Here is a 24013-nt window from a genome sequence, read left to right as displayed (position 1 = left end):
AGTAAAACGAATAGAAGCACCACCACAATAGTATCAATATTAACAACATATACTGGACAAACAGATCGCTAAACGCTAACACCACCGCGTAATGAATGCAGGGAAGGAACAACAAATAGCACACACTGAGCCCGGCATACGTCACACACACACACACACACACACACACACACACACACACACACACACACACACACACACACACACACACACAAGCATGGAGTCAACCTGATATTGCCGTTGAGACCACGCTAAACAGGACCGCTCATGAAGTTCCTTGCCGCGGGGGGTTTGTCATTCCGAGGAAACTCAATATCCTCCCGGCGGGTAAGATGGGTGTCCTTCTACGGTAACTCTACCCCTTTAGGGCTCAGGTGGCGTGAGGGAGAGAAGTCTGCTCGCTGAGGACACACCACACAGCAGGGGAGAGGGCGGTGAGGGCGGCCGGTAGGGAATGCGAAGGGGAGAGAGTGAGGGGCGTGTGTAAAGGCGAGGAGAGAGGAAGGGAGTGTGTGTGTGTGTGTGTGTGTGTGTGTGTGTGTGTGTGTGTGTGTGTTATGTCTCGAGGCTTGTGGTGGTGCATAGGTGAAGTTGTGTTTATCTTCCTCTCTCTCTTTTTTCGTGGGCTTGTTGTGTTGCTCGAGTGTGTTTGTTATGAGAGTTGTGATTGTTGTTCGATTCGTGTGGACTTGTGTGTTTTTGTTTGCGTATCTGTGTGTAAGTTATGAGAGAGAGAGAGAGAGAGAGAGAGAGAGAGAGAGAGAGAGAGAGAGAGAGAGATATTTGCGATAAGGTGAGCTTGTTTGACATGAGATCGATGCGATAATATTTATGTATTAGATATTTGCCACCAGCATATAAATTCTGCACACACACACACACACACACACACACACACACACACACACACACACACACACACACACACACACACACACACACACACACACACACACACACACACACACACACACTGGTCTCTTTCCTCCCAACTTGTGTTCTGGTGTAGTCCCCGCGGCCATGGCAGAGAGCCCTGCACACTGTACTTGCAGGGAAGACCAAATAAACAGAGTGCATGAGGTTTAGAGAGAGAGAGAGAGAGAGAGAGAGAGAGAGAGAGAGAGAGAGAGAGAGAGACTCTGGGATACGGTACAAACACAGGAGGGGAGAGGGAAAGGAGGGAAATAGGCGAAGAGAGAAGAGAGCGAGAGAGAGAGGGAGAGGGAGAGAGATGCTGTGGGCAGGCAGGAGAGGGGGAGCGAGGGAGAGTGAGGGAGAGAGGAAAGAGAGGTGCTTACGACCCGCTCTGAATGAACGTGAGAGGGATAAAGGGAGGGAGGGAGACAGGGCTATCAGGAAAGAGGGAGGGCAAAGCTGAGAGAAGAGGAGGAAGGGAGAAAGGGAGCGAGGCGAGGCGAAGTGAGTCAGTGAAGAATATTGTAGCGCGGGAAAAGAATTTTTGGGATGAAGGGAGACGCCGAGGTGAGCAAGGAGAGAAGGAAGCATGATGAGAAAACTAAGAGGAGGATAAGGATGACAAGAATGAGGATAAGGAGAGGGTGTAGGAGAGAGAAATTAGATGGAAGATGAAAGGAAGGGACAAAAGGAGGAGGGTGTGTGTATGAAGAGCATATGTCAAGAGTTACCACTACTACTACTACTACTACTACTACTACTACTACTACTACTACTACTACTACTACTACTACTACTACTACTACATATCTAAGTTCATGCCTTTTCTCTCTCTCTCTCTCTCTCTCTCTCTCTCTCTCTCTCTCTCTCTCTCTCTCTCTCTCTCTCTCTCTCTCTCTTGGTGCCATAACTGCTAGACCTTGGCCTTTTTTTTCATTCGATTTTTTTTTTCCTCGCGTCACCGGAAGTCTTCTCCAGAGTCAACAAATGAACAAATTGATGATGACAAGACCGATGCGAAGAAGTGTAATCCTATTAGCAGGGAGCGAGCGAGCAGAGAGAGAGAGAGAGAGAGAGAGAGAGAGAGAGAGAGAGAGAGAGAGAGAGAGAGAGAGAGAGAGAGAGAGAGAGAGAGAGATTTAAGGGTTTGTCTGTTTTACTTTCCGCCTATATCTTCTCCCGGTTTTCCTCCTTTCCTCCCTTCCCTTCCCTATCTTCCTTTTACTCCTCCTCCTCCTCCTCCTCCTCCTCCTCTCCCTTCATCCTCCCCTCCTCTTCCCGCACCCTTGACGGCGGCCAACAAGTAAACAGAGAAAGGAGAACCCGCCCGAATGTGTCACGCCCTCCTCCTCCTCCTCCTCCTCCTCCTCCTCCTCCTCCTCCTCCTCCTCCTCCTCCCCCTCCTTCCTCCTCCTCTCATACCAATCTCAGCAACTCCATTTATCCGCCGCTACTTACACTTCCCTCCAAATACTCCCTCATCCTCACATCATCATTTCAACTGTTTCTTTCTTTCCTTTTGGACTTTTTTTCCCTCCTTCCCATCCTTATTCCTCCAGCAGCAGTCCTCTTTCTTCTTTGTCATCCTCTCCTTCCTTTCATTTTCTTTATTCTCCGTCTCCACCTTCTCCTGCACATCTCTCCCTCGTTTCTTCCTGTTCCTCACCATCCCTTCCTTGTGGCTTCCCTCCTCCCTTCCCTCTCTTATCTAACGAAGCTTAGCCACATTCACATAGTCAGTAACGTTCTTGGCGGATGTCTGTCTGTCTTTATTGGCTCATCTCACATAAGCAGAGAGAGAGAGAGAGAGAGAGAGAGAGAGAGAGAGAGAGAGAGAGAGAGAGAGAGAGAGAGAGAGAGAGAGAGAGAGAGAGGACAAACAGGGCAAGTGCAGACGCAGATTCGCTCACCATGCAGGTCAAGGTTACTGTTTGAAATCAAGCATGCACGAGGCAGTGGGAGGTGGAGGGCGTGTCCTTCTGGGTATTAGTTAAGTTGGAGTGCTTAGCTTGCTACTCTGCCTTCCTCTCCTGCTGGTGGAGGAGTGATCATGTCTCATAGTCTTGGGAAATGATCTTTTATAGTTGTTTTGTGTGGTAGGGGGACATCTTATATATACACGAAGATGTATTTTTCTCTAACTAATTTTCTTCAGCAGCTATCTTCAGAAGCTATAAGAAAGAGGTGAATATAAATACTAACAAGCCAAGAAGATGTACTAGTTGAATTCGATACTAAGTTAAAAGAAAGTGGATTTTTATTAAAGATACCCCTCGTCTTTCCGTTTCATTCTCTCACGCATAGAAAACGGAAAATAAGAGGTCGTGTTGTATTTATGATCACAGTGCAAGGTAACATTTCCTTAATCCTCTGATGCACTTACTCCTTCTTACTGTTATTATTATTTTGTATGAGGTTAGTTACACACTGGCTCTTAATTGTTTTTCTAAGTCTGTGGATTACTTTTTATACTTTGTTGTACTCAGTTCTTTCCACAATTACCTGTGGATAATATATTAATCAACACACTTCACAGAAACAATACGTGTTCCTCCTGCACTTCCTTTGTATCCACGGTGTCTTAGTATTTCACCACATTTCTTCATAATTACGCTGCACAAAGGTGGTGTTTTCCCCCTGTGGTGGTGTTTTAATGTCTCAGCTGCGGCAGACTCCCAGGGGCACCGGCGTTAATCACGGGACGAACATAACAAGGCGCTCCGAGGTAATTACCCGCGTTTGTCACTAACTAGATGGCAGGCAGTTGATGTGTCACGCTCAGGGGGAGGTTTTATTGGTGGTGTTGCGATGGTTGTTGTGTTGTTGTTGCTGTTGCTATAGTAGTAGTTGTACTACTACTACTACTACTACTACTACTACTACTACTACTACTACTACTAGTAGTAGTAGTAGTAGTAGTAGTACAACTACTACTACAGCTACAGCAACAGCAACAGTGCTAATAGTAGTCGTAGTAGTTTTTTTTTTCCTATTCATAGTAATTGACGTGTAAACAAAACATCATTCTTATCGACAGAAACACCAATACACACACACACACACACACACACACACACACACACACACACACACACACACACACACACACACACACACACACACACACACACACACACACACACACACACACACACACACACAAGCTTCTTGTGTCTCATCATGAGGTGAAAAGCAAAGCTGTCTGTGTTTATGCAAGAAGGGAAAAGCTACAGTCTGGGCTTGTTTGCTTCTCTGAGACGAAACAGGACGAGGAGAGGAAAGGTATGAGGGGGACAGGGAAGTGGAGTAGGGGATGGATTAGATGGGGAGAGGGGGCGTGGTTGGTGGGGACTCAGGGTAGAAGGTGGTGCAGGTGGTGGAGTGATGGGTGAGGTATAGGGCAGTAAATATTTAGGGGAAAATAGGTGCATCCATTTAGCGAGGTTTTGATGTGTGTGTTTAGAGTGGGAGAGCAGCGCTGGCTGGAGGAATGGGTGAGTGGGTGATGTGCTGTCGCGTTATCGTTATGGTGCTGTTGGTGTGTGGTTGTTTGTCGTTTATTTATTGTGCTAGCTGGTTTGTTATGTGTGTTGACTTTATTATTATTATTATTATTATTATTATTATTATTATTATTATTATTATTATTATTATTATTATTATTATTATTATTATTACCTTTGTATGAAGATTAGGAAAGATTATCATCCGATTTGTTGGCCCATAAGAAAATAAAATGTAATGAGGCAGCATACAAATAAAAAATGACATACCACACTATTGGCCCGTATGGGGATCGAACCCACGACATCCGCGTTATTAGCACGGCGCTCTAACCAACTGAGCTAACAGGCCATTTGCCTGTTGCTGTTTAATAATATAAAAGAAATGAGTATGCAGATGAGTATGTAAATGAATAATGTTGAATATTTAGACCTCGTTCCCAGAAGTTTAGGGAGTGTAGCTGAGTCAGTGTAAGAAACAGACGAACAGGAAAATGTTTGTTTGTAGGAGAGTAAATGAAGAATACAAATGTAGTAAAATCAGCGAACGTGACACTTGACACAGAACACATGGCGAGGCAGAGAAAGGAAGGTTAAAGACACACTAATAGTAAAAAGGGCGACGAACATTTTGATAATCATGAAAGCAGACGAGTGGAGGCGAGTATGAAGGATAAGAGCACGCACGAAAATAGTTTGAATGCATCGCTCATGAAAGAAATACTTGGTTGCTTGCTTTATTTAGACTGGATGCATGGCGAGGGAGCTTACACCACACTAAAGGAGAAAACTTCTTGGAAAGGCAGGTGTGGAGGTGGATGTGGGAGCTCAGATAGTGTTAGTGGAGGTGGGAGAAGAGATAGAGGAGAAGAAAAGGGAGGAGGAAGAGGAGGTCTGTGCATGTGAAGAGATGGGCGGGAACAGAGGAGGAAAAACGTGATGTGTACAGAGAATAAGTGTGTGTGTGTGTGTGTGTGTGTGTGTGTGTGTGTGCGAGAGAGAGAGATGTGATGACTGTGAGTTTATTATCTCGCAGTAAGGTTAAGTGGATTGCTATGCAGGATCCAGATGGGGGGCGATAAAGTGAAGTGGGTATCAAAGGCGGGGTGGTTGGGGTGGCTCTCCCGGCACAAGTGATGAAGTGAATCGAACATGCATGAGAGGAAGAGGAGGAGGAGGAGGAGGAGGACGTCGTGAAGGAAGAAGAAGAGCAGGAGGAGGAGGAGGAGGAGGAGGAGGAGGAGGAGGAGGAGGAGGAGGAGGAGGTTCAGACTTGTTGGGTGTTGACTCTCTGTAAATGGCATGCAGACGGTCTCCCTTTTGTCAATGCCTGAGCGAGCACAAGGTGGAGGACGCGGAGTGGTGATGAGGAGTGAGTGCTAATGAGGCTGTGGGAAGCGAGGCGGACGTTGTAGGAAGGGATAAGGATGGGGATGGTGGGTGATCGCAGCTTGGAATGAGATGGAGCTGTGTGGACTGAAGGCAGAACGTGGAGGTTGTGTAGAAATTGGTCTGTGGGATTTATTTATATGGAGCATGGAAAGACACTACGACGCCAGCTGTGTGTGTGTGTGTGTGTGTGTGTGTGTGTGTGTGTGTGTGTGTCATCTCTATATTTAAACTAGTAGCGAGTGTGACTCCTGTTTTTTCTTCTTGTTTTTTTGCTGGTTTAGTAACACACGCGCGCGCGCGCGTGTGTGTGTGTGTGTGTGTGTGTGTGTGTGTGTGTGTGTGTGTGTGTATGTGTGTGTGTGTGTATTCGCCCCTAAAAGATGAAAGCGTTTTCTTTTTAATTATTAATATAACCTTACTCCCGAATCTATGAAGCTTTTCTGGCGGTGTTTTGCTTTTCCTTTATCATACACTCATATACTTTGCCTCTACGCTCAGATTCCTTTTTATCCTCCATTAATTTACAAACTTTTGCTTTTTCTTTCCCGTAAAATGACTCCTAAAGCTGCCGGGGAAGGACACACGCTTTCCAAGGTCATAAAATAAGCAGGCCAGGTTTTAGTCGTCCCTAACAACAAGACCTGGAGTAAGCCTGCGATGTTAAGCAGCTTGAGGGAGGCAAGGGAAGGGAGGGGAAAGGAGGCGACGACCGAGACCCTGGGTGGTTGCGGGGAACCTTTGAACGACCCCACTGTGGGTGGTTGGGTCGGTTGGTGGGTGTGGTGGGGATTGTCGGGTTGCCGGGGTCAGGCACTCAGCCCACCGGAGAAGAGAAGAAGGAAGGGAGGGAGGTGGGTTAGGAAAACAGGAGTTAGGAATGTTGGCCTGTGTGGTCAGGGAGGTAAGGGTGAGAGACTAATACAGGGAGGAAAAGTGCGAGTCGAGGAGGTCTTGATGGACGGTGGAAAGTAGAGAGGGAAGGCAAAGGCAGAGTGAGGAGGGAGGCAAATGGTGGACGTAGGGAGAGGTGGAAAAAGAGGGGGAAGGAAGAGGGACATCCTATAACAGTTCCCGGGTCACCCTAACACCGCAGGAACGGCCCAACAGGACCCGAGTTTTGGGGTTTTATTTCAGGTATATAATTTTATGATCGTGTTATAGAAGGCGGCGGGAAGCAGCGGTCCCCGAATGTGTCGTGATGCCTGACGCCGCGGCGCTGCATGACTGTACCCAGCACGTGCTGTGGCTCTGCTCACGGCTGCTGTTCACACTCATGAATTACAATGGAATCATGCCACCACATTATGATATATATATATATATATATATATATATATATATATATATATATATATATATATATATATATATATATATATATATTATAATGTGATAGTATGTTTCAGGTAAGAGGGGAAGGACGGGAGGTACGTACTCCGCTGCTCTCACCTCTGACGTGTAATTGATTTTCGCGTGAAATAAAGCGGCAGCGGCTTATTGTGTTACTCACAAAGCCGCTCCAGCGACGACTATGCTGCCAGAGGTTTTGTTCCTGTCTTTGTTACACAACGAGTGGATACATTTTAACGCATGAACTCTTCTTTCTGTCGTACTGCAATTACAGTAAAATTAATCCACTGACGCCATTGTGTGACAGGAAAAATACATTTTTGCTCGTTGTTGGCAAGATACGGTGAAGTGCACCGTTCTTCCCAGCTTAGCGGGGCTGCTCCAGGCACGTCCCTGCAGGCGAGTTGGCAGCAGCAGCGGCTCCACTCTCCCTCACTAGTCACGAACACACGTCCTGATGCGAGGAGTGTTCGTCTGTTGCACCGCGTCGCTTTGTTGCCTGGTGGGAGCTGACAACATTATCATGACCGCGATGCTGAAACAACACTTGGTAAATACTAGGACGTAGCGGCTTTCCTGCCGGCGTGTGCATCACTCTCTGCTCCCACAGGACGAGGGCCACTAACGGCGATATCTCAAAGCACTTAACATTTCCTTCCCCCCAACCACTCCCGCGTCGACCAGGCCCGCTCGACTCTTCTTTCTGTGTCTCCCCGTTAGGCCAACTTATACTGATGGGTGAGATACGTCCATGGACCGCTCGCCCGGGGAGGCAGTTTGTCCCTCTTTACGGCTGCGGTGTGGTTGTTGGGAGCAGAGCTGGCCCACAATTATCGCAGGACTGGTAGAGGATAGTTTTCCTTCCTCTGCGTATAAATAATCCATATATGTGACTTACTTGCATGAACAATATAATAGTTAACTGATTTACGTAACTATTGTTTATTGGTATGGATACGTAGGTGAGAGGAAACAGTGTTTAACATATACACAATGAAACTTATTGATAGCGAAGTGAATGCATGCTAAGACGGTTATGCGATTTTATTGAAAGAATATTAATAACGAAAGGAAAAAAAAAAACAGGGAGAAAATGTTGGGCAGGCTGTTTTCTATTATATTATCATTTTGACGAAATTTACTTCAGCGAAATGTATTGTTTTAATCCTGTATTAATACACCATTCGGGCTTTGTTTGTTTAGAGTCGTGTCCATAGCCGCTTATTACCTGCGTTCCTTCACGTATGTCTTGTCCTTCACGTAACGTAACGCCCACGGAACTAACGGAGCACATAAACTCCCCCTCGACCCCCTTATGTTGGGCCCTTTGCGACCTTGAGACTAAGGCGAACATGTTACTTTTATCAAACTCAGATGCATTACTGAAGGAGGAAGAGGAGGAGGAGGAGGACGAGGACGAGTGGGAAGAGCAGAACAAGACGAATAATAATAAGAAAGAAGAAACTGCAATAATAACAATAATAAGGCACACACACACACACACACACACACACACACACACACACACACACACACACACACACACACACACACACACACACACACACACACACACACACACACACACACACACACACACGTCAAGGTATACGCAGTTCTATACATACAACACGTAAATCAACATGGCGAGGTAATAAAAGATGAGGTCCATTAAACAAGACGATGACGGAGCGAGGGACAACAAAGAGCTAAAGATAAATATGCAGAGAGGATGACGCAAAAAATGGGACGTGGCAGCAGATGACGAAGCCTTAACAATAACAAGGATGCTAATAGGCACTCACTCTCCCCCTCTCCCACTCCTCCTACTACTTACCTCCCTGCTTGACGGCCTCGCAAGAAGGGTACAGGCTGGGAGGATGGCGGGAGGGGAAGAGGGACCACTGCATTCAAGGAAGAAAAACAACCATGAGGAAGGGAAAGAGGAAAGGACGACATGAGGTGATGCAGGAAGGAAGGAAGAGAAGTAGGAAAGAAACACTGAGTAAGGGCGGTGCATGTGTGGATGAAGGAAGACATACATGGGAGGGTTGGTGAGGGAAGAGGAAGTGTATTAGGAGCCGAGGTGAAAAACACACGTGAGAGACAGGCAGGTGACTTGAGTGTTTACACGTATGCCTGGATTATCACGATACAAAAACATAATATTGATATAAATAACACACAGTGCGCGAGTTAAATATGCCAGAGTGAACTGTGTGAATGCGTGCATATAGTTTGGACGTAATAGTTTTGTTGAATAATTTGTTTCCCATCAAATTTGTAATGACGGTATGTATAATGGCAGGTTTGCAGGCTTTGCTTCTCTCGTCCCTTCACCGCGGATCGCAGGCGCTGCAGGACAACATTGGCACACCTTTCCGTTCGGCCAAGGCATAATTAGGTAAATTTAGGTATATAACGTGCATACTTCACACCGTCCACTATGTTCCCGACGTGTTGCAGAGTGTTACGTCTGGTGCACAGGAGCCAATCTAAAGAATTAAGCCTGGAGGTGCGCAACAAATTCCCATGATTATAAGCAGAGTTGCTAAATACCATATCCTGCAGTCGTGCAGCATAATTACGCCTGGTGAACAAGCAAACAGCAGCCCAGGGACCCGAGGCAGCCGGACCGCCTTGATGCAGGACAGGACGAGGGTTGTGTAAACACTGCGTGGTTGTCAAAACATCCCCGGCCTCACTCTGAGGGCGGCGCCGCAGTGTTAGCCGCTGGATGTGTTCAACCACGAGCGGGGGAGGTTGTGAGGGACGTTGCAGAAAAAAAAGAGAGTATATATGAGTTAAGGGAAGTGTTTAGAAAAGTGTTATTGACGAGATAAATATGATACAAAAAGTAGTTAAGTAAAGGTAGACAATTAGTGTGTACATAAACAGTTTAAACACATATTAAACCAGAGAGGAAAGCAAGTGTAAGGCGCGAGTGGGAGGTATTTACACGGGGAGTACCCAGGGGCGAGGCGTGAGGGTGGGCGGGTGAGGTGCCCGGGTACACGAGGGTCTGTGTGCTGAGGGGCGCAGGTCCAGGATAATGTGTACAGGCCAGACTGAAGGTACACAGGCCGTGTTTGTTCTCCTGGGTGTAGCTGGGGTGTGGGAGGTCCCTTGGCAGCAGACGTGTTTCGGGCGACCGTAGGCAGGAGGAGGAGGAAGAGAAGGCAAGAATTCGGTTCTCTGTGTGTTCTCTCTTCTTCTGGTCATCCTGGTTTATGTCAGAATTCCAACTTTTTTTTTGCCATCTTGTCTTTCATTGTTTCGTCCATATTGATGTCACTATTTACATGACGGCTCCTGAGACTCCACTCCTCTCCTGCAGTTGTGTTTGGAGTTCTGTCCACGCGATCGTTCATCCCTCATTACAGCTGATCACAAGTACCCAATCACCTAAAAGGCGCGTCAACACACTCACTCGAGCCGGTAAATGTTGGCTGCTCAGACCCTTACCTGCCTCCCTTCAGTGCCTCTCCCTGCCTGCATCCCGCTTGATCAGCCAGCTTGCGCTCAGAAACGGATATGTGTTTTTTTTTTTTTTTTTTAATCAGCTTCTATAAATGTGGCATATTTTGCGTAAACTTCATGTGGAGCCTTTTAAAAGATTTTGCGGATAACATTAACAAAGAATTTAGGTTAATTATAGCGTTGTTTATTTATTCATTTTACATATGATTTATATTAAGACAATACGAGGTGACAATAAATAAGTAAATATACCCATGCATAAGTAAATAGATAGATGAAATGATAAATATGTAAAATTGTGAATTAATACGAGATGTATTAAACATGTCATTTATATACACCGGCAATATATGTAGGAACTACTATTCATATAATCTAGATAATTTCATGACGTTACGAGTAATTACCATGGTTGCAAGAAACACATGTCTCAGTATGTGTTGCTCCTCTCATCAGATCCCTCAGCCATAATTTAACTGAGAGTAAAAACTTTCGCGAATAACCTGAACAACAAATCTCTACAGTCGACCTCAATGTAAATGTATGCAACCATTACCCTCGTCTCCGTCTTTCCCACGTTGTCTTTTTACATAGAATACAAGCCTGAGGGTGTCCTTTGAACCAGCGCGCATAGAAACTTTGTGTATGGATGTGTGTGTACTTATGTGTGTCTATACCCGGACGTGTATTGGCCTCAATGTATACTCAGGTGAGAAACTATAGAAATATCCTGCCTCTACCTGGGAGTCGCGGCCAGTGAGGCGGGGTGGTTGGGAAGGTTCAGGTAGCAGGTCCCAGCCAGCCAGCCATGCCAGCCAGCCAGCCAGCCCCAGGTAATCCCGGCCGAGACTTGTGGTCGCTTTACCTGTGACGCAGCGGCCCTTTGCGAGTCAACAGGTAGTTATCAGGTCCCGACCATTACCAGTGATGTACCAGGATCCCTAATGGCGCAGAGGTAGTACCCGTGAAGTGATACCTACCCAGGGCGGCGAGGCGAGGCGAGGCGAGGCGGAGGGATAGAGGCTTGGGTATGCTGGGAAAATATGACGGTGGATCATCACTACATACCGAGATACCGAAACCCATGTGAGTCTCTCCGATATTGTTCCTCCATTAATCGTGCTGAAAATTTGAATATCTGATTTTTATGAATTTAGTTGGTTAGGAGATTTATTCACTTAGGAGTAGTAACAGTTCCAAAAGATTACAAAAAACATTTGATGAAAACATAGCTGGTTTGAAAATGTTATAAGGAATACTGTACAAGGACTATAGAAACTATGCATTAGTTCGTTCGATTTAATTATTTCTTACGAACATTTGTTTATTCTTAATTAGTCCTTGCTCAGCTTCACCAAAGCATTATGGTGTTTTTTATTCTTTTTTCGTGTCATGGAATAAATGAGAAGTGAAATGTGAATAAAATACAGAATTCAATACCAAATCCTTTCACGATGTACAACTCACATTAATTCAGCACACATGAACATTAGTGACTCACAGGGCAGCCACACAACACGCAACACACATCCCCACAAGGCACGGTGCTGTGTGGGTTAAGTTAATGTAACTCCAGCTCTCGTTACTGGAACTTGACGCTCCTTAAGCGAGATAATACATTAACAAAGTTTATTGTTGTTGAGGGAGTCAGTCCATCACGCCTCGCCACGCCCACACCCCGCGCCCGCCTATCTATTACTTGTAAGGAAGGGGAACTACTGTGCCACGCTGACGTCAGCAGTGATGGTGATCAGTGTAAAGATGCAAACAGTTTTAATATGTTTCACTTATGGAAAGTGGAAATCTGTTCTATTAGTAAAACCAAAAAATGGGACACGAAAGTATTAATTTGTTTGTGGAAAGTGTTATATTTTTTATATTCTTGTATTCCCATTGTCCCTTTGCTCTTAGTATCAATATTAAATGAAGGATGGGCGAGCTAGCTGCCGTATATCAGGCGATATGCATTCCGCTGCGAAGAATATTCTTCTACACGAGATTTATGGATGAGGGGAGGCCCTGGTGCGTGGTGGACAGCGGGGCGGGCACCATCTGTCAGCATTGATCATGAGGCAACAATAACAACAACTTTTATGATTTCAGTCAAGATTCATGTAAAGGAAAAAGCCATTTAGGTAAACTTTTTATTTATACATTTTTTTTTTTTTTAATATTTTGACGGCGACATGATGGGTCCCGAGGCGTCTAATGTGTGTCGCGTCCAGCAGTGTTTTACGAGGACGTGTTTTGTGGGGCGAAGTGATGGTGTGGCGGGTCTTGCCGCCAACCTGCTGACGCGATGCAAGGTGTGGTCTGCGTTGCGGCAGCAGACGGGCAGGTGTGGTCAGGCTTAGGGATGCGATGCCTTACTGAGCATTTTGTTTCTGTAGTACTACTGCACTGTCAGTGTCAGTGCACCGAGAACACGAGGGACGTGGATGTGATGATGGAAGTAATAGTAATACCACCATCCCAACATACTACTACTACTACTACTACTACTACTACTACTACTACTACTACTACTACTACTACTACTACTACTACTACTACTACTACTACTACTACTACTACTACTACTACTACTACTACTACTACTACTACTACTACTACTACTACTATAGACTACTACTACTACTACTACTACTACTACTACTACTACTACTACTAATGATAATAATATTAATAATAATAATAATAATAATGAATAACAGCAACAACAACAACAATAATAACAACAAAATGATATCATAAGCAACATCAGCAATGACAGTAGTCTTAACATCACCGTTATGAGGTTGGTAATACGATAGTTCAACCAGCAGTCGACTAAGTTCGTTCCCCCGGCGGCGCAGAGTGGAACCTGTTAGCGGGGAAGCCTTGTCCTGCCGGCGAGGATGAAGGCAGCTCCCGGGCCAACAGTTATGAGAGCTAAATCTCTCTTCAGATAGTACCTGCGACTGCTGTGATTAAATTTAAAGCGAGACACCTTGGCTTTGTCTCGCCGAGAATCGCACAGGAATGATCAAGTGAATCCCTCTCTTGTCTCTCCCAGTTATCCTCTGCCACTGGCGGGAACAATTGCCGGCATGATAGAAGGAATGTGGATAGGCATGCATCATTAAAGGAAATTCATGAAATAATATTAAGATGAAAAAAAAAAAAAAAACAATTATCATGTGTGCAAACCATCTAGTAATTCTAACAATACATGACCCAGAGGATTATACATGTTTACACTTTGATTCCCTTCACAGCAGGAAAGGTTTACCATTTCGTTAACAAGGTCAGTAGTGCTTCCGTCCCTCTATTGATCCGCGTTAATCATCCGGCAGCGTTACCGAATGGATTAGTGTAATTTATTTCAGTCCGGGATGATTGGCTGGAAGGTTGAGTGGCTGAGGGAAAGGACGAGGAGAGGGAGGAGGCGGAGGAGGGGTAAGACAAACGCTGGTGGTGGTGATGGAGGTGATAAGGGCAGGATGGGGAGCCAATATACTTGGACGGTGATCGGTGATAGTGGTCGTGGATCGAGTTAAGAGCGAGTTTAAACAGTGTATTGATGCTGCGTAAGGCGAGGATGTGTACGGAGGCGACGGGAGATTATAAATTAGTGGAGAAAGAAGAGGAGGAGGATGTTGTGGAAGGATCGAAGTTCTGTGACTAATGGTAGGTGTTGGTGGGCTGGGGGAGGAACCGGGCGGGTTTAGGTGAATTGGTGGGCAGCTGTTGGTAGTGGTCGCGGGAGATGACTGGGACTGGCCACCTCACACTCTGGAGCCACAGTGACCACCAGCGCCACCACCACCCCTGCCACCGCCACCGCCACCCCTCGTTCTGCTCTAGGGAGTGCAGTAAAGTCCCCGTAGTTGTATAGTAGAGAAGAAACACTGGTAAATGGCAATACTTCTTTTTTCTTGACATTTACACCCCCTCCATATATTTATTTGGTGTCAAGGACTTAAAAGACGACTTGTTTTGTTACCTGGAGAAAGTTTGGGGACTCAAGCAAATTGACGTCATAAAATCCATAGGGATCCCAAGATGTTAATGGCAAAGGCGACTCTAAGCTGAAAATTCACAATGATGTCCCTCGGCGGTGATTTAATTGCTGTCCTCAAATAGATAAGTCGCAGAGACAGACAGGTGAGTGAAGTCAAGGAAAGGCGCGTGAGGTGAGGTCAAGGTGAGGAAAAGTGTGTCTCGTGGGATGTTGCTAAAAATTTCCTGTCTTAACCGTTGACATGTTTTCTCTCTCTTCTCTCTCTCTCTCTCTCTCTCTCTCTCTCTCTCTCTCTCTCTCTCTCTCTCTCTCTCTCTCTCTCTCTCTCTCTCTCTCTCTCTCTCTCTCTCCACATGTAACATGAAGATACAAATTATCGCCTTATGTGTCATGTGCAGAGAGAGAGAGAGAGAGAGAGAGAGAGAGAGAGAGAGAGAGAGAGAGAGAGAGAGAGAGAGAGATGAATGATGGAGAGGTGGACATAAAGGGCAGAAGGTTTACTCGTTTGAGACATTCGGAAAATGGACCTAATTTGAAGGAGGCGGGAAGCGGTCCATATGGGTCTTTTGGTTGTGGTGGACGCTTGTTGTGGTGGTGGTGAAGGTCGAGTCGAGTGCACCTCCTGACATGCGTACCAAGGAAGGGGGGAGGAGATGGAAGGGAAGGGCGCGAATACTGCAAGGCTTCATACTGACGTCAACATTCGTTTGGTGGTCAAAAGCGCTGTGTACGTGACCTCACTGTGCTTATTAAATTTGTCCTCCTTTCAGGACACTCGCTGCTAACACACAACACGGCAACACGGCAGAGCAAAACACGGCTGTGCGCGTTCTGACAGGTCTCCACATGCTGTTCTCGCTCCTACAAATATCCCCGGGTTATTTAGTCTTCCTCCACGTGCATTCTTTAGCTTTTGACTGCTATTGAGAACATGGCACGCAGTTTTTTTTTTTTTTGTAAACTACGACGATTTTGTTGAACTTAAATACAAATGCTGGTAGTAATATGTGTAATTACTTCATTGTCCATTTTGCTATCCCTGTTGCTTTGAAATTAACACGTAAACTTGCTCTGAACTGTCCCATTAAGCCTTGGTAGTCAAAGGGTTATATTGTTGCATTGTTCACATGGCGGAGTGATATATCAGACATAAGTAATTCAGAACAACGGTGACGGCAACGAGGCAGGCGAGGGGAGACACGTTAGCTAAAGGAACTCAGGAAAGCGTCTTGAGTAGAAAGTGCAAGAAGTAATGTTAGTCTGTGTATGATTGCAAAGAGTGAGTGGGAGAAGAATGCAACAAGTAATGGTAATGAGTGTATGTTTGCTCTGAAAAAAAAGTAGGTAAGGAATGCGAGAAATAATGTCGCTTTTTATACGTTTGAAGAAAAATCATAGCAAGAAATAATGCAAGAAATAAATAACCTCTGTACTTGCATTAACCAAAAAAAAAAAATAAATATAAGAAGGGATGTTAGTTTCAGTATATTTTGCGGGATAAAAAAATACTTAAGAGAGTAAGGAGTGCAAGAAGTAAGACTGTAATTACCGTCCCAGGCGTTGTGTTTATATCCCTTGAGCTTAAAATTTGTTGCTTCCCGCCTCTGACGCCCCGAACAAAAGCCTTGGGGACTGGCGACCACTCCTCGTCCCTTATCCCCGTCCGCTACCTCTCACCTGGCCAGCCGCTTCCCCAGGTATAGTGCGGCCTGCCTCTTCACAATCTTCGGGGCTTACTTGTATCTACCCGGTGACCTGACTTTACTTTCCTTTTATTGTGTCCTGAATGTATTGGTCTGTCTTCGCTGAATTCCAAGCGTCTCTCTCTTCACTCCCTCGCTGGTAAAAATGTACGAATGAGTGAGCTGATTTTTGCTTTGGTTTCTTCTAGCTACTTTTTGATTAGTCAATAAAACATGTCCGCGGTTGTTATGCCTTAATGGCTCCAAAAGGAGTGGGGCGGCAGTGCACATGGAAAGGCAGCAGTTCAACATATGTTCAATCGCATGTAGATAGTTGAAGTGCAGTGAACTCTACGAAAAGGCTCAACAACGCACACTTAACTGGAATAACTTGCTGCTCTACTCTTTTCTCCCTTCTTCGTCCTCCAGACTCTACTCTTTCGTCCTTCTCTCCCTCCTGTCTTCCTCCCTCCCCACTACTACCTCTCGCACACAAATTACACGCCCTCCCCTCGTCCCTCCCCACCGCTGCGCCCCTCCCCTGAGGCGTGGCAAGCCTGTGACTAGTCTCATCCACATGTTACCTGAGAAACCTCAAGGTGACACCGCCTACCACCAACGCTCCCGCCTCCTCCTCTTGTTCCCCCCACTCTCCACATCCCCTATCCCCTTTCCTCTCCTTCGATCTCCCTTCCTCTGTCTCCATACCACTTCTACCTTTATCCTCCCCCCACGCCTCCCATATCGTCTCCCTCCCCATTTCCCTTCGCTATCTACCTCCCCTCTCGGCCGTCTTAGGGTTACTGTGAGTCATTGTTGCCCAAACCACGTGGAATTGAGGGTTGGAGTCCCTTTTGCCTTCATTGCTTCCCCGCCTTTTTCTTTTTTTCCTCTTCCCTCGTTCATCTTTCTCCCGCTCCGTCGCTCTTTCCGTTTCTTTTTATTGTTTCGAATTTATGTTTTACCCTCATCGTTGCCTGTTTGTGTGTGTGTGTGTGTGTGTGTGTGTGTGTGTGTGTGTGTGTGTGTGTGTGTGTGTGTGTGTGTGTGTGTGTGTGTGTGTGTGTGTGTGTGTGTGTGTGTGTGTGTGTGTGTGTGTGTGTGTGTGTGTGTGTAAACAATGATACATTCAAAAAATATATCGCAATACGTATACATACATTTTACAACTGCTGCTACTACAACTACTACTACTACTACTACTACTACTACTACTACTACTACTACTACTACTACTACTACTACTACTACTACTACTACTACTACTACTACAACAACAACAACAACAACAACAACAACAACAACAACAACAACAACAACAACAACAACAACAACAACAACAACAACAACAACAACTACTACTACTACTACTACTACTACTGCTACCATTAACCTTTGTTTCGGTAAGCACCTGAGCACCTTTGTCAAGAAGCAGGTACGAATATCACGTCACGGCGTCAATGTTGCCAACTTGGAATGTCAGACCCTTTGTGTTTATGAGTAGAGTAGCAACACTATAAATTTACTCTGTCTCCCCCTCGCTCTCTCTCTCTCTCTCTCTCTCTCTCTCTCTCTCTCTCTCTCTCTCTCTCTCTCTCTCTCTCTCTGGGGAAGAGTAGGAAAACAAATAAATGTATAATTATCCCCACCAACCACATTATATTTTCCGAATCCATTCAGTTACTCCATAAAGTGTCTTATAGATATTATTTATTTATTTACTTATTTGTGTATGTATTCACTTGCTATTTGTTTATCCTTTTATACATATAATCATCTTTATTTTCCTTGTTTGTGTTTTCATTTACCATTTGTTCATTTACTTATTTATTTTTCCATCTAACCATCTGTATTTTCCTTTCCTTCTTCTCTCTTCTATTTATTTATTTATTCATCTCTCTATTCATCTGTCTAAATTAAATCTCTGTCTACCTATCCATCTATCTATCTATCTATCTATCTATCTATCTATCTATCTATCTATCTATCTATCTATCTATCTATCTATCTATCTATCTATCTATCTATCTATCTATCTATCTATCTATCTATCTATCTATCTATCTATCTATCTATCTATCTATCTATCTATCTATCTATCTATCTATCTATCTATCTATCTATCTATCTATCTATCTATCTATATATATATATATATATATATATATATATATATATATATATATATATATATATATATATATATATATATATATATATATATTTTTTTTTATTTATTTTTTTTTTTTTTCTTTCTTTATTTGTTTATTTTTTTTTTTTATCTACTGATCTATCTGTCTGTCTGGCATTCAAATTTTGATACTTATATTAAATCTACCGTCATTTCTTGTAATATTAACATTAGCAATATGTACAGTAACCTTGTAAAGCTTTCCTAGTGTTCATGTGGGTGTTCCTTGATGACTGTGTAAGGAGAGTCAAGTTCATCACAGTTGTCACTCTACAAACGTTTCAAGGTCAGGTGGACGGATCCGAACGTTCGCTGCAGACTCGAACTGACCATGTATTTGTTAACACAGACGGGCACGGATGGGAGCGAGCGGCGCCTTGGAGGAAATGGGAAAGGAATGGTTCACAGGCGACTGAGAGAACAAAGGAAGGAAAAAAAGTCATGGTGTGTGTGTGTGTGTGTGTGTGTGTGTGTGTGTGTGTGTGAGAGACTCAATATACGGGCACATTATGCAGTACGGGTGACAATTAATGGCCCGAAGAATTAATCTTGACAAGCAATACGTACCGTCATAAATACTGAATGCATACATACGCACGTGCAAAATAACAATTTAGACTCGCAGTATAAATGTAACGCTTGTGTCAGATACTTATTTTTCTCCTGCGGGAATGTTTTCCACGAGGCTTCTCAAGTAAACACGTGAGGCTTTCCACCCACCATTGTTGATAGCGCCAGGTGACTCAGGTACACAAATCATACCTGGGGCGCCTGTGAATACTCTCTTATCCACCCTCGCGCTGTCTCATCCTGCCTCTCCGCCATTCCCTAAGGCCTCCCATTCCAGAATGCCACTAATCCTGCCTCCTTGTTTCCTTCTCCCCGTCCTCCATATCCCATCCCTCTTTCTCTCGCTCTCCCACACCTCCTCTGTATGTGTTCCTCTCTTCGGTTCCTCGCTAAGTGCCTGGTCTAATTTCCACGTGTAGGCGCAAACAGGCCCGCGGGAAACCGAGGGTAAAGTGTCCGTAACGCTGGGGTGTTCTGGAGGGAGAAATTAATGGCTTTGTTTTTCACCCCACTGCAGGACTTGGAACTGTGAGGTGAGGGTAAATGTGCAGAGTAAAGACTGAGTTGTGTGGTGTAAGATAGTAAGGACAGGAAGAGGTTAACTAGTTTTCTTTTTTTTTATTTGACAGCCAATACCTTCCCACAAACAAGCATATATGGCAAGATTTTGTCCCCGCCCGCCTTTCTCTCTCTCTCTCTCTCTCTCTCTCTCTCTCTCTCTCTCTCTCTCTCTCTCTCTCTCTCTCTCTCTCTCTCTCTCTCACACACACACACACACACACACACACACACACACACACACACACACACACACACACACACCTATCGCTGCCATCACTGTATTCCGGATCCCCCCCAACCCCAACCGTCCCCTTGATGAGCCTTCAACACCGCCCAGACAGGTAAACAGGAGAGGTGGATCTTCAGGTGGTGGGATTAAGAGGACACGGGGCCGACGATCCCTTGTCCTCTCCTCAACCCTAAACCCGTCCTTCCCTTCCCTTACCTCTACCTTCCCTTTCCCTTCCCTCCCACACCGATCTCTGAAGCTGCACCTTTGCTCCTTCGCTGACCAAAATTATTGCGTGTTCCTTCTGAATAAACAAGTGGTTGAGGTCTTGTGTCATTGTGTTCAGTTATGCTTATACCCTTGCATCTAATGACTCCTCCGATGCGGTGAGAATTTTTAAGCGAGGCTGTGCTTGTAGAGAAAAGTGCTTCGTTTGAGTCTCTTAAAGGCTTACCGAGCAACTTATCTAGATAGTTTCATGCCTTTCTTCTCCTCCTCCACCATCATCACTTATATTCTCCTCCCATTCTTCCCTATATAGACTCCCTGTTCCTCTCCAGACGCGTAATCAGTTTGGACAAGGAGGGTCGCCAGATATCTGGACTCTCCAAACCCCTTAAACCAGAATTACCTGCCACGATCGGGCTCATCCTCACCTGAACTCCCTCACCGTGGCGTGTCGTGGGCGCAGTGACACATATAGCGCGTCACTTGAGCTCCTTAAGTCACCTGAAGCCAACACAAGTGGCACAGGTACTTTGATAGTTCCCATTCAGTCCTACTTCACTCTTGGCATGTGGTTGTAGTTGAAGTGCTTACACGGGATTACAAAGGGTTTAAAGTAGCGGCAGTCGTCCTTACTGAATAATACATTTGATATCCTACATTACAAAAACTACGGTATTCAAAAATAAGAAAAAAATAGTGGAAGAAGAAGAAACATCGTATAATCCACAGCTGTTATTGTTTGTTGGGAGGGTACAAACCTGTGTACTGACATAACACCAAAATTTATTTCATGGGTGTATACGTACTGCACCAAATGCTTTGAATAAACATAACACTGTTTTCATGAAAGTTTTTAAACACAGAATCAAAGATACATATTAGTTTCATCCATACCTTTGACTTCAAATAATACTTAAATATAGGTGGCAGGCATACTACTAACACGTATCATACAAAACATTATTTATAAACTCTAATTTCTCTTTAATTCTCCGGCAACATAATGCAGCATATGTATATAAGAGATCAGGGTATGTGAGGGTTTTGTGTAAGGAGGAGTTGGAGAAGTTGGAGTAGGAGGAGGAGAAGGAGGAGGCGGCGGCGAGAGGTGCATGGCGGAGGAAGTCAACCTGGATCTACGGGTTCATATTTCAGGGTGGAGGCTCGGTACAGGTCACACGCGGATCGTTAATTATAGTACACCTCGTGGGGGTGGTGATGGTAGTGGTGATGGTTGTGGTAGTGGTAGTGCTAGTGGCAGTGCTAGTGAGGAGAGAGAGAGAGAGAGAGAGAGAGAGAGAGAGAGAGAGAGAGAGAGAGAGAGAGAGAGAGAGAGAGAGAGAGAGAGAGAGAGAGAGAGAGAGAGAGAGACGCAAATGCTTACCAATGAAACAAGAGAAGAAAGAAGAGGATAAGAAGAGTAGTAGGAAAAAACAATAACGTAATATAAACTGAGGGGGAAAAGCTAAATAAAATGTGACTGAAGAAGAAAAGAAGTATAGACAAGGAGGAAGGAAAGGGAAAAATGTAAAAAAGAAAGAAAAATAGGAATGAGATCAAAGGAAACAGTGATATAGAAGAACAACAACAAGAAAAAATAAAATAACTTAATTAAATGTGAAAATAATACCTAGAAATAAATCAGTAAACTAGTAAATAAACTGAGGTGGTGAGGCATACAGGTGTGGTAACAGCTTTCGTATACACAAATGTTCTGGAGTCCTAAGCAAGTCACTTCTCTGTATCATGAGCAGCATAGCAACAAATGAGTCACGTTTTTAGATCAGGAAAACATGATATTTTTTTTTGTAGATTTTTTTTTCTGACTCTTAAGTAATGTCTATTTTTAAGGAGTCCAGCAAGTGATGTTCAATTTTTTTTTCATCATTATCAGCTCAGCAGGGAACAGTTTTAACATTATATTACACGCTCAACAGGTAAGGCTTGTTTTCATATTATCATCAGAGGAAGAAGTAATACACTTTAATTTTGCATTGTTACTCCAGCAATTATCATGGAATTTTCCTTTAATCATCACCCCAACATCCAGTGTACCTGTTTTTATTTTAATGAAATCAGATAAGCCATTCTTTTCAGTTACTTAGATAGTTGTTTAATTATTTATTTATTTATTTATTTATTTACATATTCTCTTATGTTTAACTTGATGATCCTTTCACATTAACTTGAAAGAAACACAAGTAGACAGCACAAGGCCAGGTGAGCCACACAAGACAGCTCATCAGCCCAGCCAGTAACGGGACCACCAGACAACAAGCAACAAAACCGGAATTCGACCTCCAGCGTGACGGGATCGCAACGAGTATAATACCATTTCCGGAATTTATATCCAAGATTGCCTAGAAAAGCGCGTTAACTGAAATGTCATAAATGGCGTTGTATAAGTAACGGAACGTGTAGCGGGGTAACAAATACTTAAGTCTACGATAAACGGAACAAATCTTTATACATTTCTGAAGGCTAGAAAACTTGAATTGAACACTTAACGTAATTGAAGTTTTGCCATGAAAGAAGACGATGAATGAGAGCTGGATAAATATAATATCAAGAATGAGGAAGTGGGGAAGCAAATTAACACTACGACAAGAATCTAACAAAGACTTCATTATAGTCAAACCAGTAACAAGAAATGTACACACAAAAAAAAAAAATATAATGATTACAACCAATAGAACATACGTATATACTCGTATTAATAAACCGGTAAAGGTAGCAGTAAATTGATAGATAACTAAATGCACGAGTGAATACACAACATAATTAAAATAATGGAAGAATAAAAGAGACAAGCAGGATAGATATACATACATATGGTAATAAGTAAATGACTGAACAAAAACGCAGGAAAACGAGTCTCATGTAGCAAACGCAAACATCCTTGAAGCATCGACGAGTAATTGGATAGAGTGTAAAGTTGGTCTGAAGTGACTTAACTTGTGCAGAATTTCCTCGGCGTTTCAGGCAAGACTGATTGAGAAAGTTACGTGAGAGTGTCCTTGGACATACCACGTGACACGGAACAACAACCATCACCACTACCACCACACCAGAGAGAGAGAGAGAGAGAGAGAGAGAGAGAGAGAGAGAGAGAGAGAGAGAGAGAGAGCATTGGTTATTAATTTTACACAGTCGTGATCATTAGATAAACAAGTAGATATATAAATACATGGATAGATAGATAGATAGATAGATAAACAAACAGACAGACAGACAGACAGGTTGGCTGATCGGTAGTAATGAGGAAGGTTGTAAGTATTTCCTCAACAAAGCTTCTTATGATATCTTTGTTTCCGCAGCAGAAGTTGGTTAAGAACACACACACACACACACACACACACACACACACACACACACACACACACACACACACACACACACACACAGACCACACAAGACACATTACTTAAAGTGGTAGAATTATTAGCCGTTTTACTGCAAATAATGGCGGCGGCAAAAAACAAAGTCCTTGCTGCAGATAAATAGAATATAAATACTAGTGTTAATTGACGCGTTCAAGGCAGCCAGCAGCGTCTTCCTCCCGCAGGAATGTCTTAATACTTGGGCCACTTTCTAAACCAGTTTTTTTTTCCCTCTTTTTTTTTTTTTTCTTTGTATGACTGTTCTGGGGGAATTACTTTAAATCGGTAAAAGAATGAATTATACTGTGAACTGAGTCATCAGGTCCGTAAAATGTTCACCAATCAATCGTCTGTGCTTTTCAATTATTTGTTTATATTTAGTAACCGTTTTTGCTGGGAATAACTTGGTCTCTCCTTGCCGTACCTCTCACACTTTCATTCATCTCATCATTACATCATCAACTCGACTTTTATATATTTTCTCCTCATCTTACCACATACTGTCCTCTCTTTTCCATTCCCGTGCACT

At 44.0% G+C, this 24013-nt stretch overlaps 1 long non-coding RNA gene and 1 other non-coding gene across 2 annotated transcripts in view; one reads left to right on the top strand and one right to left on the bottom strand.

The window, feature by feature from the left end:
- LOC123518774 overlaps window positions 1-24013 on the top strand; it is a 197002-nt gene that overhangs the window by 12369 nt on the left and 160620 nt on the right. The gene's annotated exons all lie outside the window — the stretch shown is intronic.
- Window positions 4697-4770, bottom strand: Trnai-aau. Its single transcript has one exon. It is a non-coding gene; the product is annotated as a tRNA-Ile (tRNA).

This window comes from Portunus trituberculatus, chromosome 44 (genome assembly GCF_017591435.1).
Source record: "Portunus trituberculatus isolate SZX2019 chromosome 44, ASM1759143v1, whole genome shotgun sequence".
In the NCBI taxonomy this organism is placed as follows: domain Eukaryota; kingdom Metazoa; phylum Arthropoda; class Malacostraca; order Decapoda; family Portunidae; genus Portunus; species Portunus trituberculatus.
The sequence above is the reverse complement of the archived record's forward strand: the minus strand, read 5'-3'. Positions and strand labels throughout refer to the sequence as shown.